Here is a 17,365-nt window from a genome sequence, read left to right as displayed (position 1 = left end):
CTCTCGTGTAAAATCACTGGATAGAGAGGGGGCTGAGGGGGGCTGCTGCATACAGAAGGCTTTTTATGTTAATGTATAGAATGCATTCAAATAAAAAACCTTCTGACTTTACAACTCCTTTAAGAGTCTTAGGATGGGGTAACTAACAAACAACATAAGAGACAGAGTATTATATTATATCTTATCTTATATAATATATTATGATATTTTGTCTATTGTGTTATTTTTTAGTTACCACCGCAAAAATATAAAATAAATGGAGGCACCTGCAGGTTTATGTCATAATGTACTAGGATGCACCACAAACTAAAAGATTATGACAGACCTACCTCTACATGAAACCCTCAAGAGTGAGCAGCTCTGTCATGGCTCCCTGGCATTTCCATCTTCACCCGGACTTCCTTCGTGGCAGGGGAGGACTGGGCCAGGGGGCAGGGGGGAAATTGCCCCCGGGCCGCTCTGATGCCCTGTAAAAAGGCTCCACCACTTCTGCCACAGACACGCCTAAAGGATTCCTGATGAAGAGAAGCAAAAAGTCCCCACCGCTGAGTGTGGGATGAAGACAAGGACAAAGAGCAAGCCTCTCCCCCAGCCTGGATGGTGTAAACTGTCTCTGAGCAAAGGCCGGTTCTATGCCTCACTGGAGACTCTCCTCCCCTGGCCAGCCCCAACCGAACTGTCCCAGCTATCCCCAACCACCCCCTGTAGGCCACGTTGGGAACCCGGATTCAGCCGGTGAGTAAAGAGTACCTGGAGCAGGGCTTCAGCCTGGAGGAGGCCGGGAAGAGGGAGAGTGGGAGGGGGGCTGATTCGCTGCACCATGGACCTCTGGGCCGAAAGTTGCCAGTTTGCCCCTGCTTCAGGGTTTCTGAGCTCCGGCTGTATGACGGGGTCGTAAACTCTTGCACATGCTCGCAAAAGCCCTGACCCGGAAGGTACAGCACATGTTTGCCGTCCTTTCAGAGTGCATGCGCCAGTGAGGTCACTGGTTGCATCCCATGTGAATATCTCCTAAACAGTGCCAGTTTAGGAGATGTTCAGTGTACACACAGGTAAACATTATTATAGGCTTACCTGTAGGTAAAGGTTAAAAAGTGGACTTTACTTCCAATTTAAGACACAACAAGTAAGTGGATCCTGAGGAAGCAATTTACAGGTGAAAGGCGTTGATCCACTATGTCTTTACAGCATAACTTGTACACAATTGATAAAAGTGTTGTGTTGGAAATGTTTTATTTAAACCTTTGTTGATTTTAACAGCAAAATAAACATTGTATTTTATTCTATGCGTGATTCTTATTGGCACATTAAATCCTCATTTTCCTGTCCTTCTTGTAGATCGACTGGAAATTACCTTTTTTTTCGATTCTCTGTTATATTTGGGAATAGTGCCTTTATTGGTTTAACCAATTGCCGGCCGTCTCACGTAGGAGTATGGCAGCAGAACGGCTCTCCTGTGCCGGATCACGTATTGTACCTAGTACGTGATCCAGCGCTTCTTGGTAGGGGGCGCATGCCGCCGGCACGCCAGCTGTGCTATGATTAGTCACAGCACAAGCTGATCAGCGGGTGCCAGCCAATGGAGAGCTCTGTCCTGTCAGTGGGGATGTGCTGGTTTTTGTTTCCCTGCAAAGCAGGGAATAAAAACTGGCACATCCCTTGGTAAAAGTATCTCACAGTAAACACACTAAGCACTAGGCACACATTTAACCCTTTGTTCCCCTAGATGTTAACCCCTTCTCCATACCTCCCAACATCTGAACTTCAGAATGAGAGACACTGGAGGATGGATAAGACCTGCGGCGCCTGTAGCGGGCCGAGGTAAAATGTGAGCATGGTCAATTTAGCAGTGGGAGGGACTTAAGGGATGTGGTTAAACAAAACCCAGGCTTCCTTGTACCCATAAAATATTCTTTGGTTGCTATGTCTGAGCCTACCTTAAAGAAGAACTTAATTAAAATAGTCAGGGACTGCATAGCAACCAGCAACTGTTGAGACAATAAAGACTTTGGTGAGAAGTATATAATGTACAGTATTGTGTATATAGTGCAGGAGTATGTAATGTACAAAATGCAGGGGACAGGAGTATGTAATGTACAGAATGCAGGGGGCAGGAGTGTGTAATGTACAGAATGCAAGGGGTGACTCCATCTATTCCCCCCGATTCCATCCTGGCTCCATCCACCACCCCGATTCCATTCTGTGCTCCCTCCACCATCCCGATCCAATCCTGGGTCCATCCACCACTTCGATCCAATCCCGGCTCTATCCCCTGATCCCATCCCAGCTCTATCTATTCCCCGATCTCATCCCAGCTCCATCCGTTCCCTGATCTCATCTCGGCTCCATCCTTCCCCTGATCCCATCCCGGCTCCATCCATTTTCCAGATCTCATCTCGGCTCCATCCATCCCCTGATCCCATCCCAGCTCCATCCTTCCCCCCTCACCTATCCCAGCTCCATGCTTCCCCCACACCTATTCCAGCTTCATCCAGCTCCCCACACCCATCCCAGCTCCATCCACCTCCCCTCACCCATCCCAGCTCCATCCTTCCCCCTCACCTATCCCAGCTCCATCCTTCCTCCCACACCTATTCCAGCTCCCCACACCCATCCCAGCTCCATCCATCCCCCTCACCCATTCCAACTCCATCCTTCCCCCTCACTCATCCCAGCTCCATCCGTCTCCCCACACCCACCCCAGCTCCATCTTCCCCCTCACCCATACCAGCTCCACCCATCCCTCCTCACCCATACCAGCTCCCCCCATCCCCCACACCCACCCCAGCTCCATCCATCCCCCCACACCCACCCCAGCTCCATCCATCCCCCCTCACCTACCTCAGCTACATCCATCCCCCTTCACCCACCCCAGCTCTATCCATCCCCTCCTCACCCATACCAGCTCCATCCTTCTCCCTGATCCCATACTAGCTCCATCCATCCCCCACTCCCATCCCAGCTTCATCCATCCCCTCACCGATTCCAGCTCCATCCATCTCCCACACCCATCCCAGCTCCATCCATCCCCCACACCCATCTCAGCTCCATCAATCTCCACCACACCCATGAAAGCTCCATCTTTCCCCCTCACCCATTCCAGCTCCACCCAGCCCCCCCCACACCCATCCTAGCTCCATTCTTTCCCCCTCACCCATTCCAGCTCTATCCATCCATCCCACAACCATCCCAGCTCCATCCTTCCAGCCCCACCATCTATCCCAGCTCCATCCGTCGCCTCTCACCCATCCCAGCTCCATCCTTCCCCTCACCCATCCCAGGCCCATCCTTCCCCCCCCCCCCCCTCACCCATCCCAGCTCCGTCCATCCCCCCTGACCCATCCCAGCTCCATCCATCCCCCCACCCATTCTAGCTCTGTCTATCCCCCCTCATCCATCCCAGCTCCATCCATCCCCCCTCACCCATCATAGCTCCATCCATTCCCCCTCACGCATCCCAGCTCCATCCACCCCCCTCACCCATCCCAGCTCCATCCTCCCCCCCTCACCTATCCTAGCTCCATCCATCCCTCCCACACATCACAGCTCCATTCATCCACCCCCCTCTTCCCCATGCCTCCCTCCTCTGCAAGTCTTGTGTATATAGAAACCACCACGGACCTCAGATCAGCTGTTCTCGTGGTGTGCTGCTCCCCGCCTCCTCCTCCATGTACAGGAAAACATAGGAAGGAGGAGGGGCGGGTTCAGTTCACTCAGCTCTGCACTGGTCTGACAGTGACTTGTCAGAGGTAGCCAGGGAGAGATGCCGGCTGACAAACATTGCTCGCGGCATGCAGGAACCAAGCCGCCCGCACTGCTGTGGGCATTCCAGGACTCAGCCCTGAATCACAAGGACTCCAGGACATGGATAATTTTCCGGGACAGTCCCGGCGAATCAGGGACGGTTTGGAGGTATGCCTTCCCTGCCAGTGTCATTAGTACAGTGACAGTGCACATTTGTAGCAATGATCACCCTATTAGTGTCAGTGGTTCACACAAAGTGTCAGAACGTGTAAGTCTTTTTTTGTTTATAGAGCAAAAAGTTAAAAACCCAGAGGCGATCAAATACCACCAAAAGAAAGTTCTGTTTGTGGGAAAAAAAATATATAAATTTCATTTGGGTACAGTACCGCATGACCACACAATTACCAGTTAAATTAACGTAGTGGCAAGAAGCAGAAAATGGCCTGGTCATGAAAGGGGGTATATCTTCTGGAGGGCAAGTGGTTAACACGATCTTCCACCCCCTTGTATTACAAACATACTTCCATGTGTTCATTTCATTTTTTTATTCAAGCAACATAATCACTTTAGGCACGTGCCAAGAACCTGAAATAGGAGACTGTCTGAGAGTCTCAAAACTCCAGGTATACTAAAGAAGAATGGGAGGGAAGATGAACGTTAATGTGCAAAGGAAAATGGGCTTCAAATAAAAAGAAAGGATTGTAGATAACTTTTCACCTATTGCCATGTAAAAAATTATGTTTAAAGTGTTACTAAACCCAAAACAGTAAAATCAGTCTGTAAATGCAGTAAAGCATGATTGTGATACTTACTGTGGAACCTAAGGGGTTAATCCTTTGCATTGTGTATAAAGGCTGTCTTCTCTTCTCTGATCCTCCTTTTCTTTCACTGTCTCCAAAAAATACCCTGATATTTACAGAGCCAGGGGACGGGCTGCACATGCTCACTTTGGTATGTATTGCTAGAGAGCTTTTTTTTCTTCTTGAGAGAGTGCATGTGATCAGCACAGGGCCAATCAGCATTGTCTAGACATGTCCAGACAGAGGATCAGGGGAGAACACTTTAAAGCGTAGTCCCCCCCCCCCCAATACTGTAGCTGCTGACTTTTAAAATTAGGACATTTACCTGTCCAGGGATCCCGTGATGTCGGCACCCCAGCCGATTTTCGTATCATCTCTCGGGTGCTCCTTTCGGCTTCACAGCCGGTGCCCTACTGCGCATGCGCAAAGCGCACTGCACTTTCTGACTCGCCCAACGGCGGAGGAAGGAGGAGGGGGGGCCAAATTTCCGAGGGACTTTGCTGAGTCTCACGAAAGTAAGGACAGATACCCGTTCCCACCTCCTCACTGAAAGGTGCCAAATGTGGCACCGGAGGGGGGAAGGAAGCAGATAATCGGAGCTTCCACTTTTGGGTGGAACTCCGCTTTAAATCTACAGTTTATTTAATTTTGACATTGTATTCTTGACTTATATTTTAAAACAAATGAAGAGAACATGAAGAAACAAAAAGCCGTCCTTCAGTTTGGATCAAAAGCAACTTGATTTAATGCGTCCAGCCAAGAGAACAGAATTCAAAGTAAACCCGATTTGGTTTCATGCTAACTTTTCCACCAAAGTTTTGTCCCACCTTCATAAACAAAAAAATTCTTTCAGGATAAAAACTTTAATGGATTTTGAACTAAAAAAAAAAAAAAAAACAAATACAGTTTTCCTATTTATAATATCCGTTCATTCTGCTAACCGATGTGTGTAAAGGCCGGTATGTAAGCTTTATGTTTGCGTTTTATAACAGCCCGTAGTGATGTTTGCCAACGAAACTCAAGTCGGGTTTCCCAAACCGAAGGCGATGCCCAAATATCATAACGTATCAAGTATTTCCCCCCTCTAATAAATTAACAACATTGCTGTTTCTGTTGGCCTGGGTCTTGCACTTAACACCCTGACGCTGTAAAAACACATGGGTTTAAGTCTTGCCTATCAAGTTGCTCTGTCGCTACTGAATTTAACACGATCGGCTTTCCTGATTAGAAAATAGCCTAATTTTCTGTAAAAACATCTTGATCGCCTGCAGAAATGCTCACAGTGAGGTCTGGCCACAGAAACGTGAAGAAAAAAAAACTTGTGAGCGTCTTCTGTAAAGTACTGAGGCAAAGGAGGGGTCTAAATTTGCTTACATTCCCCTTCCATCTGTCAACATTCACCCCGTGCTAAATACAATGCAAAAAGCAAGAAAGGTGCACTAGAAAGTGCTGGAGGCTGTCTTGTGTTGGAAATGAGGACATAAAAATATTGCATTTCCAAAGCCATTGGAGAGGAGTGCTTATCATGGCCAATTATTTACTATTGCATCAGTCCACATTCTCAATGCCTGGCTAAGATTGGAGACACATAGCAGAATAGCGGTCTGGAGAGAGACTTTCCAGGAACCACCTCCTGTTGGCACTCCAGTGAGACACCACTTATGCATTTCACCATAGTCATGCAAAATGCATGAGTAGTGTCCTGCTCAGGGCTATTTTCTGGCTAGAACACGGGGGAACACAGTTCCGGCACCTCCAGCCTGGAAATATATGTAATGGCAAGGTGTGCTGGAGGTTCGGATAATGCTGGCTGCTTAGGAATCAATTGTTGCTGGATGGGCTCTATTGCTGCTGGGGGTGGGTCTTATTTTGCTGGGGGGGGGGGGTAAATCCTTGATGGGAGGGAACTACTGTTGAGGGAAGGGTCTATTGTTGCTGGTTGCTGGAAGGTCTATTGGTGCTGGGCATTGGAAGTCTAATGTTGCTGGGGTGGATCTATTGTAGCTGGGGGTCCATTGTTGCTAGGTACAGGGAAACTATTTTACTGCCTTTCTTGTTATCATTAACAAATTCCATACAAATTCCATAGCACCACAAAATTATACTTGGTTCTGTATTCTCTATGTAGCACTGCTGAGAGTGGATTCCCCTGGGTTACCCATAGCAACAGTCGGTAAAACATATCACTTTAAGACTTGGCTCAGACAATGAACAGTCCAGGGGATTCGTTTTTGTTTTGTGTTTTATTTTAGAACTTAGATGGGAGAAGGGATGAGTGGGATACTCCAACTTGAACTATGCACAATATTGAGGACAACTAGCTGTAGTGTATGCGGCAAGGCCGCTGCTTCACCTTGCCACAGAAGTGAAGATGTCTGAATATGTTCCCTTTAAAGTTGCTCTTCAGGGTCTCAGCATTGGAACCCCCTTTCTCACTAGCTGTGTGTGTTAGCCCCTGTCCACTGACTCTCACTGGAGTGGTCCCCTTCCTGGGCAGACCCCTGGGAAGCTCCCTGGTACTCACGGACACTGTTTTTCCTCAGGTTGCTCTGCCTTCAACTCCACTGTCAGTATCCTGGACCTCCTGGCTCAGCACCACACTCTGGCTCACTAGGACGAATGCCTGTGACAACCTTCCTTTCTGACATGAGGAGAGACAGCCATCACCCTCCTCCTGGGACCTGGCTTCCTGCCCAAAGACGCCCTGTCACATGTGCCCCTGGCTTTTATGACCTATCTTAGAATGCACCACTGTTGTGCCCTCTGGGACTCTGCTTCCCACCAAAGACACCCTGTCACATGTGCCCTTGGCTTTTATGGTCAATTCCAAGATGCACCACTATTGTGCCCTCCCACTGGGACAGCCACAAAAGCCTGTGTGTCACTGACTGGGTTTCCTCCATGGTCCAACAGGCTCCCGTATTGGATACAGTGGGGACACTCCCTCAGACCAGATGAATCGCACATAGACACATGTAACAGGCAACACTACTGACCAGGCTCCCCTGATAAGCAGATAGATCAAACAATGCTTTTACCTCCTAGCACCTACCTAGGAGGGTGCTACATCTAAAAGAGGCAGTACTGGGAGGTGAGGAGGGGTGGAAATAAGGAACGGAGCTTAAAGGTGAGCTGACTCGGAAGGGGGAGTTCCTGCACCTATTAGCTGAAAAAAAAAACCATGGTCTTGCTGGAGTGTAAACAGGAGCTGGAGATGGTAGCCAGAGAGGCTACCTCTAGCCACTACATTTCTCAGCATAGCCCAATGGAATCCCTACTACGTGCCTCCCATCTTTGCTGGTGGTATGAGAGACTTTCCAGTAATCACCTACTGTTTACACTCCAACACACCACTTACACATTTCAACATATTCACTACGCAGCTAGCTGAGTAGAGTCTTGCTGGAGTGTAAACAGGAGGTGAAGATGGTAGCCAAAGAGGCTACCTTCAGCCACTACATTTTCCAGGTCAGCCCAATGTCATTCCACTATGCGTCTTACACCTTTGCTGGTGGTATGGGGATACAGAATGTAGACTAATGTGAAGGCCACTTGTTGCTCTTTTTTGGTTTTCAAGCATATTTGGCAGCTCAGTTAGCAAAAATTTGAGTTTTTGCTTCAGAAAAACCTTACAGTTGTCAAATTCTATATTTTGCAGTTAAACCATCCTGCCAAAATCACTCTGCTCACACCTGATATTTATATTAGGAGGATGGAGCCCCAAAGGGTGGAACAAGAGTGTGGTCACCAGAGGCCCTGTAGGTAAAGAAAAAACTGTTCATCCCAAGGCAAGCTACCTGGTTAGGATTATGTAGAGAATATGACTGTATCCAAACAAAATGTGATGAGAGGTTGCATTCAATGATTGTTGGGGTTTCTGTGTGTTCAATGTGCAAAGGTGGGTGTGCTCTAATGTGTGCTCCTTCAGCTGGAAGAGTACTTTCAGCTGAAGGAATGCACACATTCCCACCCAATAAAAGCATGGTGTACACCTTTACCTGGTGAAGTAGCCAGCAAAGAGCCACACAGTGTGATGGCATTACCTATTTTAAGACCACTAAGCATGCACCCTTTGAAGAATACACTTTGGAATTTATTGTTTCCCTACAGGCTCCTCTGGTTACCACACTCCCCATCAAAGTGCCCTCTTATGTTGGGTATCCCATCACAGTGCCACTTTACATAATGTGCCCCATCAGAGCACCCCTTACTTCAGGTGTCCCCATCAAAGAGCCCCAAGCATCAGGTGTCCCCATCAAAGTGGCCCCTTACATCAGGTTCCCTCATCAGAGTTCCCCCTTACATCAGGTGTTCCCATTAGAATGACCCCTTACATAAGCTGTCCCCATCAGAGTGCTCCTTTCAACAGGTCCCCATTAGAGTACTCCTCTATATCATGTGTCCCCATTAGCGTGCCCCCACACATCAGATGTCTCAATCAAAGTGCCCCCATATATCAGGTGTCCCCATTAGAGTGTCCCCTTACATCAGCTACATCCATAAGAGTGCCCTCCTACATCAGCTCTCCCCATTAGATACCCCCCGTACATCAGGGGTCTCCATTACAGTGCCCCTATACTAATGTGTCCCCATCAGAGAGCCCCCTTACATTAGGTGCCCCCATCACAGTGCTCTTTTCCATTTAGTGTCCCCACCAGCTAGCCCCCTTACATTAGGTGTCCACATTATATTGCCCCCATACATCAGGTCTCCCCATCAGAGAGCCCCTTTACATCAGGTTTCCCCATCAGAGAACCCCTTTACATCGGGGGTCCCCATCAGAGTTCCCCCTTACATCAGCTGTCTCCCATCAGAATGTCCCCTTACATAAGCTGTCCCCATCAGACTGCTCCTTTCAACAGGTCCCCATTAAAGTACTTCTCCATATCATGTGTCCCCATTAGAGTGCCCCACACATCAGATGTCTCCATCAAAGTTCCCCCATATATCAGGTGTCCCCATTAGAGTGCCCCATTACATCGGGAGTTTGCATCAGAGTACCCCCTTACATCAGCTCTCCCCATCAGAGTGCCCTCTTACATCAGCTCTCCCCATCAGATACCCTGCCCCCATACATCAGGTGTCCCCCATCAAAATGCCCCCATACATCAGGGGTCTCCATTACAGTGCCCCCATACATCATGTGTCCCCATCAGAGAGTCCCCTTACATTAGGTGTCCCCATCACAGTACACTTTTGCATTTGGTATCCCCATCAGATAGCCCCCTTACATTAGGTGTCTACATTATATTGCCCCCATACATCAGGTGTCCCAATCAGAGAGCCCTTTACATCAGGTTTCCCCATCAGAGAGCCCCTTTACATCAGGTTTCCCCATCAGAGAGCCCCTTTACATCAGGGATCCCCATCAGAGTGCCCTCTTAGATCAGGTGTCCCCATTAGAGTGACCCCTTACATCAGTTTTCCCCTTTAGAGTGCCCTCTTACATCAGGAGTTCCCATCAGATTGCCCCCTTAGCAGGACTTGAACTAGCATATCTAATTGCGTGTTGCAGTAAAAAAAAAAAGTCATAGGGACATAATGTCAATAGCGTGACATAGATGCAGGGAGCCAGTATTCCCTGTTAATTGGGCAAATTTCTGTACCATTACTCACAACCCGGAAGTAACATTTGACAAGTAGTACAGAGGCAGTTCAGGAGTGAACAGGGAAAACCAGCATTCATTACGGCTGTCATTAGACTAGGATGATTAAACAGAACTTGTCCCCCTATATCAGGTGGCCCTATCAAAGTCTTCTCTTACATCAGGGTCCTCATCAGAGGTCCTTTATCTAATCAGGGTTCCTATCAGAGCACTCTCCTACATCAGGTGTCCCATCAGAGTGCCCCTTTACACTTATTTTCCCCATCTGAGTGCCTCTATACATCCATTGTCCTCATCGGAGTGCCCCCATACATCAATTACTTGTCTCACAGTGCCCCATACATCAATTGCCCCCTCAGAGTGCCTCCTTACATCAAATGTCCCCTTCAGAGTGCCCCCATACATCAATTGCCTCCTTTACAATGGCCCATACATCAATTGCCCCCATCAGACTCCCCCTTACATTAACTGTCCGCATCAGACTGTGTCATTGATCAGTGGATGCACTCTCAAAGACCTGGGGGGACATAAATAAAATCTGAGGGTTTGCAATCCACCCCAGCGCTCGCTTAGAACTGGATATGCCTCTGACATCACATGTCCCCATCAGAAAGCCCCTTACATCAGGTGTCCCCATCAGTGTCCCCCCTTACATCAGGTGTCCCCATCAGAAAGCCCTTTACATCAGGTGTCCCCATCAGTGTCCCCCCTTACATCAGGTGTCCCCATCAGTGTCCCCCCCTTACATCAGGTTTCCCCATCAGAAAGCCCTTTACATCAGGTGTCCCCATCAGTGTCCCCCCTTACATCAGGTGTCCCCATCAGTGTCCCCCCCTTACATCAGGTGTCCCCATCAGAAAGCCCCTTACATCAGGTGTCCCCATCAGTGTCCCCCTTTACATCAGGTGTCCCCATCAGAAAGCCCCTTACATCAGGTGTCCCCATCAGTGTCCCCCCCTTACATCAGGTGTTCCTATCAAAGTGTTCCCATACCTTTTATTGCCAGGCAGGCAGAGGGCAAAAGGTAGAGTAGGCTGCAGGATTGGATAGAGGAAGTTCCACTTCTGCCCCCCCTGTTATGTGGGGGGGGGTGGAGTATCCATGTTGCTTTATTGGTTGTTAGCTTACTTTTAACAACCAATCTCTTTTGGGGGTGAATGGCGTTGGGCAGGGAGCCTGTGCCTATACCAATACCAATACCAACTGGGATTCCACCTTTGTGATGACTGCGGGTATAGGATTGTGTATATGGGATTGTATGGTTGGGTTTTCTTTACTGTTTTTTTTTTTTTTATTATTGGTTGAGCCAGATGTCTTTTTTCAACCTGACTAACTATGTAACTATGTTCTGGAGAAACCCCAACAAGCATCGACTGCGACCACTTATCAAATTCTACGTGGAGCACAGGTCATATTCTCCACGTATTCTCAATCAACTTGCTTCACCTTGGGATGGGTATCTAGCGACCCTACAGATATGAATATACAAACCCAATTCCAAAAAAGTTGGGACACTGTACAAATTGTGAGTAAAAAAGGAATGGACTAATTTACAAATCTCATAAACTTATATTTTATTCACAATATAATATAGATAACATATCAAATGTTGAAAGTGAGACATTTTGAAATGTCATGCCAAATATTGGCTCATTTTGGATTTAATGAGAGCTACACATTTCAAAAAAGTTGGGACAGGTAGTAATAGGAGGCCAGAAAAGTTAAATGTACATATAAGGAACAACTGGAGGACCAATTTGCAACTTATTAGGTCAATTGGCAACATGATTGGGTATAAAAAGAGCCTCTCGGAGTGGCAGTGTCTCTCAGAAGTCAAGATGGGCAGAGGATCACCAATTCCCCCAATGCTGCGGCGAAAAATAGTGGAGCAAAATCAGAAAGGAGTTTCCCAGAGAAAAATTGCAAAGAGTTTGAAGTTATCATCATCTACAGTGCATAATATCATCCAAAGATTTAGAGAATTTGGAACAATCTCTGTGTGTAAGGGTCAAGGCCGGAAAACCATACTGGATGGCGGTGATCTTCGGGGCCTTAGACGGCACTGCATCACATACAGGAATGCTACTGTAATGGAAATCACAACATGGGCTCAGGAATACTTCCAGAAAACATTGTCGGTGAACACAATCCACCGTGCCATTCACCGCTGCCGGCTAAAACTCTATAGGCCAAAAAAGAAGCCATATCTAAACATGATCCAGAAGCGCAGGCATTTTCTCTGGGCCAAGGCTCATTTAAAATGGTCTGTGGCAAAGTGGAAAACTGTTCTGTGGTCAGACGAATCAAAATTTGAAGTTCTTTTTGGAAAACTGGGATGCCATGTCATCCGGACTAAAGAGGAGAAGGACAACCCAAGTTGTTATCAGCGCTCAGTTCAGAAGTCTGCATCTCTGATGGTATGGGGTTGCATGAGTGCGTGTGGCATGGGCAGCTTACACATCTGGAAAGGCACCATCAATGCCGAAAGGTATATCCAAGTTCTAGAACAACATATGCTCCCATCCAGACGTCGTCTCTTTCAGGGAAGACCTTGCATTTTCCAACATGACAATGCCAGACCACTTACTGCATCAAATTCAACATCATGGCTGCGTAGAAGAAGGATCCGGGTACTGAAATGGCCAGCCTGCAGTCCAGATCTTTCACCCATAGAAAACATTTGGCGCATCATGAAGAGGAAGATGCGATAAAAGAAGTCCTAAGACAGTTGAGCAACTAGAAGCCTGTATTAGACAAGAATAGGACAACATTCCTATTCCTAAACTTCAGCAACTTGTCTCCTCAGTCCCCAGACGTTTGCAGACTGCTATAAAATGAAGAGGGGAGGCCACACAGTGGTAAACATGGCCTTGTCCCAACTTTTTTAGGATGTGTTGATGCCATGAAATTTAAAATCAACTTATTTTTCCCTTAAAATTATACATTTTCTCAGTTTAAACATTTGATATGTCATCTATGTTGTATTCTGAATAAAATATTGACATTTGAAACTTCCACATCATTGCATTCTGTTTTTATTCACAATTTGTACAGTGTCCCAAATTTTTTGGAATCGGGTTTGTACATACAAATAACTGCACTGTTGTATTACCTGGCCATTTATGTGGTACAGTAAAAGTTAATAAAACTAGGTCTTCCAAGGAAAAAAAAAAAGTTAAAGAGATAGCCTCTGTCGCCTTCGCTCTGGCAGACAAAAAAGTTTCGATCTGTGCAAAATAATATCTGTAGGAAACAGATAACCACGAGACTCTTTATGCAGAAATTTCATAACAATAATGAGGTCTTGATAGCCAAATGAAATTAATCTACAAGACCGTTCAACATCTTAATGGGTAGATTTTAGTACAAAGGGTAACAAACTCAGTTAAAAAGACCAAAGTAGAGTTGCTGATAGTTTAAGATAAGGACAAACACACTTAGGCGGGGTCAGAGTTGAAGACGCTAATATGTTCTTGGTCCAGCCTTAGGAAACCATTTATCTTGGTGTCGTTGGGTCATCTGCTTTCACTACAATCTAAAATGGGAAGGTGAAGAGAGTATAAGGGGAACCGGCTTGTTCAAGCGATTTGTTTGGTAGCATGTGACAGGATTCGGCAGGAGAGGAACGTGTCTGAGGCTGCAGATTGACTGTTTTTTTCAGGAAGGTCAACGGATAGAAGGAAACCAAACAGACAAGAATTTCGGAGTAGACAAGTCCCAAGAAGACAACACCCAGCGCAAGGCCAAAGGTCAACTGTGATTGTCTCTTGTCCTCTCGATGATCAAGCATATTCTCCATGTCTCTCCATTGGTTATTTGAAAAGGATTGAGACTCTAAATACCCCAACTTTAAATTAATGAACGACAAATTGATTCTCCATTAAAGTTTATAGGACTTGGTACTCTGACAAAGCCCAATCTCCAAGCTCTTCTTTGCTATGTGGCTGAATTTAGGAAAGTTAGAGGTGTACACGTAAAGGTTTACATGACACCTTCATCTGAGAAAACTAAGGTGCTCTAGAGTCTAGAACAGTGGTCCTCAACTCCGGTCCTCAGGGCCCACTAACAGGCCAGATTTTAAGTATTACCTTGGGGAGATGCAGGCTAGAATACTGCAATCACTGAGCAGCAAATGATATCACCTGTGATGTATTTCAGTTATCTTGCAAACCTGGCCTGTTAGTGGGCCCTGAGGACCAGGGTTGAGGACCACTGCTCTAGAAGACATGCAGCACCCCGACAATTGCTAGTGTGGGCACAGTTGCCAACATTTAAAAAAAGTTTTTTTAGGGACACCTTTTTCTGCGTGTCCAGAAAGCCATTGTAGGCGGAGCATGTACTTTAACCACTTGCCGACCAGTCACTGGGACTGTACTGCAGCAATGTGGCTCGTTCCCGTCCAGCTACGTAGACCTACGTCGCTGGACTCCTTCCCTTGTGGGCGGCGCTTGTGCGCCGCCGGAGGCTCGCTCCCGCTGTTTTCAGTCACAGCGGGAGTCGGGCCAGGGGAGGAGCGGCGGTGATCACCGCCGCTCTTCCCCGATCATCGGGGAATCGAGTGTGGAGATCTGCCCGCTTGTGTAAACAAAGCGGGCGGATCTCCTAAGTGACAGACAGTGACAGATTAGAGGATTCAGCATAGCTGAATCTGCGATCTGTCCCTGTGTCACTCAGTCACCTCCCCCCCACACATGTCAATAAGCACCAGGCATACATTAACCCTTCCCTTTCCAATAAAATTAACCCCTTCCCTGCCAGTGTCATTTTTACAGTAACAGTGCATATATATAGCACTGATTACTGTAGTAATGTCACTGGTACCCCCAAAAGTGTCAAAAATGTCAGTCAAGGGTCCGATCTGTCCGCTGCAATGTCGCAGTCCCGCAAAAAAAATCGCAGATCGCCGCCATTAATCGTTAAAAAAAAAAAAAAAAAAAATGACAGAAATCTTTCCCTTAGTTAGTAAACGCAATAACTTTTGCGCAAACCAATCAAAATACGCTTATTGTGTTTTTTTTTTACCAAACATAGGTAGCAGAAATCAAATTGGCCAAAAATTTTAAAAAATTTAGATTTTTACATTTTCTGGGGGGGGGGGGGGGGGTATTTCATATAATAAAAATTGAAAAATATTGTTATTTTTTCAAAATTTACGCTCTTTTTTTGTTTATAGCGCAAAAAGTAAAAATCGCACAGGTGATCAAATACCACCAAAAGAAAGCTCTGTTTGTGGGAAAAAAAAGGACGTACATTTCGTTTGGGTACAGCGTCGCACGACCGCGCAATTGTCAGTTAAAGTCGTACAGCTCCGAATCGCAAAAAGTGGCCCAGACGTAAGACAGCAAAATCCTCCGGTGGTAAAGTGGTTAAAGTTTATAGGACTTGGTACTCTGACAAAGCCCAATCTCCAAGCTCTTCTTTGCTATGTGGCTGAATTTAGGAAAGTTAGACTGGAAAGTTAGAGGTACACATCTTCATCTGAGAAAACTAAATTGCTCTAGATTCTAGAAGACATGCAGCACCCCAACAATTGCTAGTGTGGGCACAGTTGCCAACATTTAGAAAAAGTTTTTTTAGGGACACTTTTTTCTGCATGTCCAGAAAGCCATTGTAGGCGGAGCATGTACTTTAATTAGTGGCGGGTCATTCGTTTATTATGGGTATGGTTACAAGAAGCATATCATTAACATATTTGTTTATTTTTTGCAGGCATATATATGGAGCCTACAGTTTATGCAGTGCTTTATACACTATACAACAATTTTTCTGCCACCCCCCCCCTATAATATCTCTGACACCCCTACAAGTTCTCCAACAACCTTACAACTTCTCTAACCCCTTAAAAGTTCCCTGACCTTCCTACAAGTTTTCTAACCTCCCGAATCAGCAGCAGACCTGATCCTTCCTACCTGCCCCTCATACTGCACCCCCTGTACCCCTCTGTGTGCCCCCCTATCTCCCTCTGTATCTGGTGTCTTTAGGTGTCGGTTGGTCTGCGCTCCGCTGACATGTGTTGTACTTCTGGATGTGCTGGCTGCACTAAGACCCGGTTCACACTACTCCGACTTGGGACGCGACTTGTGCGACCTCAAGTCGCCCCAAGTCGCTTGTCATTACAAATTCAATGTAAATGAATGAGAGCCATCTTAATATGCACTACTGAAGTAGCTCCGACTTCAGAAAAGGTTCCTGTACTACTTTAACCACTTAAGCCCCGGAGGATTTTACCCCCTTCCTGACCAGGGCCTATTTTTCGATTCGGCACTGCGTGACTTTAACGGACAATTGCGCGGTCGTGTGACGCTGTACCTAAACTAATTTGGCGTCCTTTTTTTCCCACAAACAGAGCTTTCTTTTGGTGGTATTTGATCACCTGTGCGATTTTTTGATCACGCGCTATAAACAAAAAAAGAGCGTCAATTTTGCAAAAATAACAATATTTTTCAAATTTTTTTAATGAAAAATGTAAAAATCAAAATTTTTTAACATTTTAGGCCAATTTTTTTTACCATATGTTTGGTAAAAAAAAATTGCAAAAAGCGTATTTTGATTGGTTTGCGCAAAAGTTATTGCGTTTACTAACAAAGGGAAAGATTTTTGTCATTTTTGTTATTTTTTTTTTTAAACGCATAATGGCAGCGATCTTCGATTTTTTTTGCGGGACTGCGACATTGCGGCGGACAGATCGGACCCTTGACTGACATTTTTGACACTTTTGGGGGTACCAGTGACATTACTGCAGTAATCAGTGCTATGCATATGCACTGTTACTGTAAAAATGACACTGGCAGTGAAGGGGTTAACTTTTTTGAGAGGGAGGGGTTAAGTGTGTCCCTAGGGGCGTGTTTCTAACTGTGATTGGCTGTGGCTTGATGTGTAAGAACAGTGATCAACGGTCCTACATAGTAGAACCATTTGATCACCATTCTTACACAGGGGAGAATGACAGGCGGCTTTGTTTACATTAGCCACCTGCCTTTCTCCTGCTCTAACGGACGATCGCGAGTGACCGGCGGACATCGGGTCTGCCGGGCACACGCGCGGGGGGGTCCGTGACCGAGCGGGAGCGCGCATCCGGCGGCGCACGCTCGCTCTCAAAACACTTACAGGCTAGCGACATAGACCTACGTCGCTTTGCCTGTGAGGGGCTGACTGCCGACGTAAATAGTCGTTAGGCAGTCGGCAAGTGGTTAAAAAGGGCCGAGATATATCCCT

The sequence above is a fragment of the Pelophylax lessonae genome (genome assembly GCF_965119305.1).
Source record: "Pelophylax lessonae genome assembly, chromosome: 5".
Taxonomy (NCBI): Eukaryota; Metazoa; Chordata; class Amphibia; order Anura; family Ranidae; genus Pelophylax; species Pelophylax lessonae.
The sequence above is the reverse complement of the archived record's forward strand: the minus strand, read 5'-3'. Positions refer to the sequence as shown.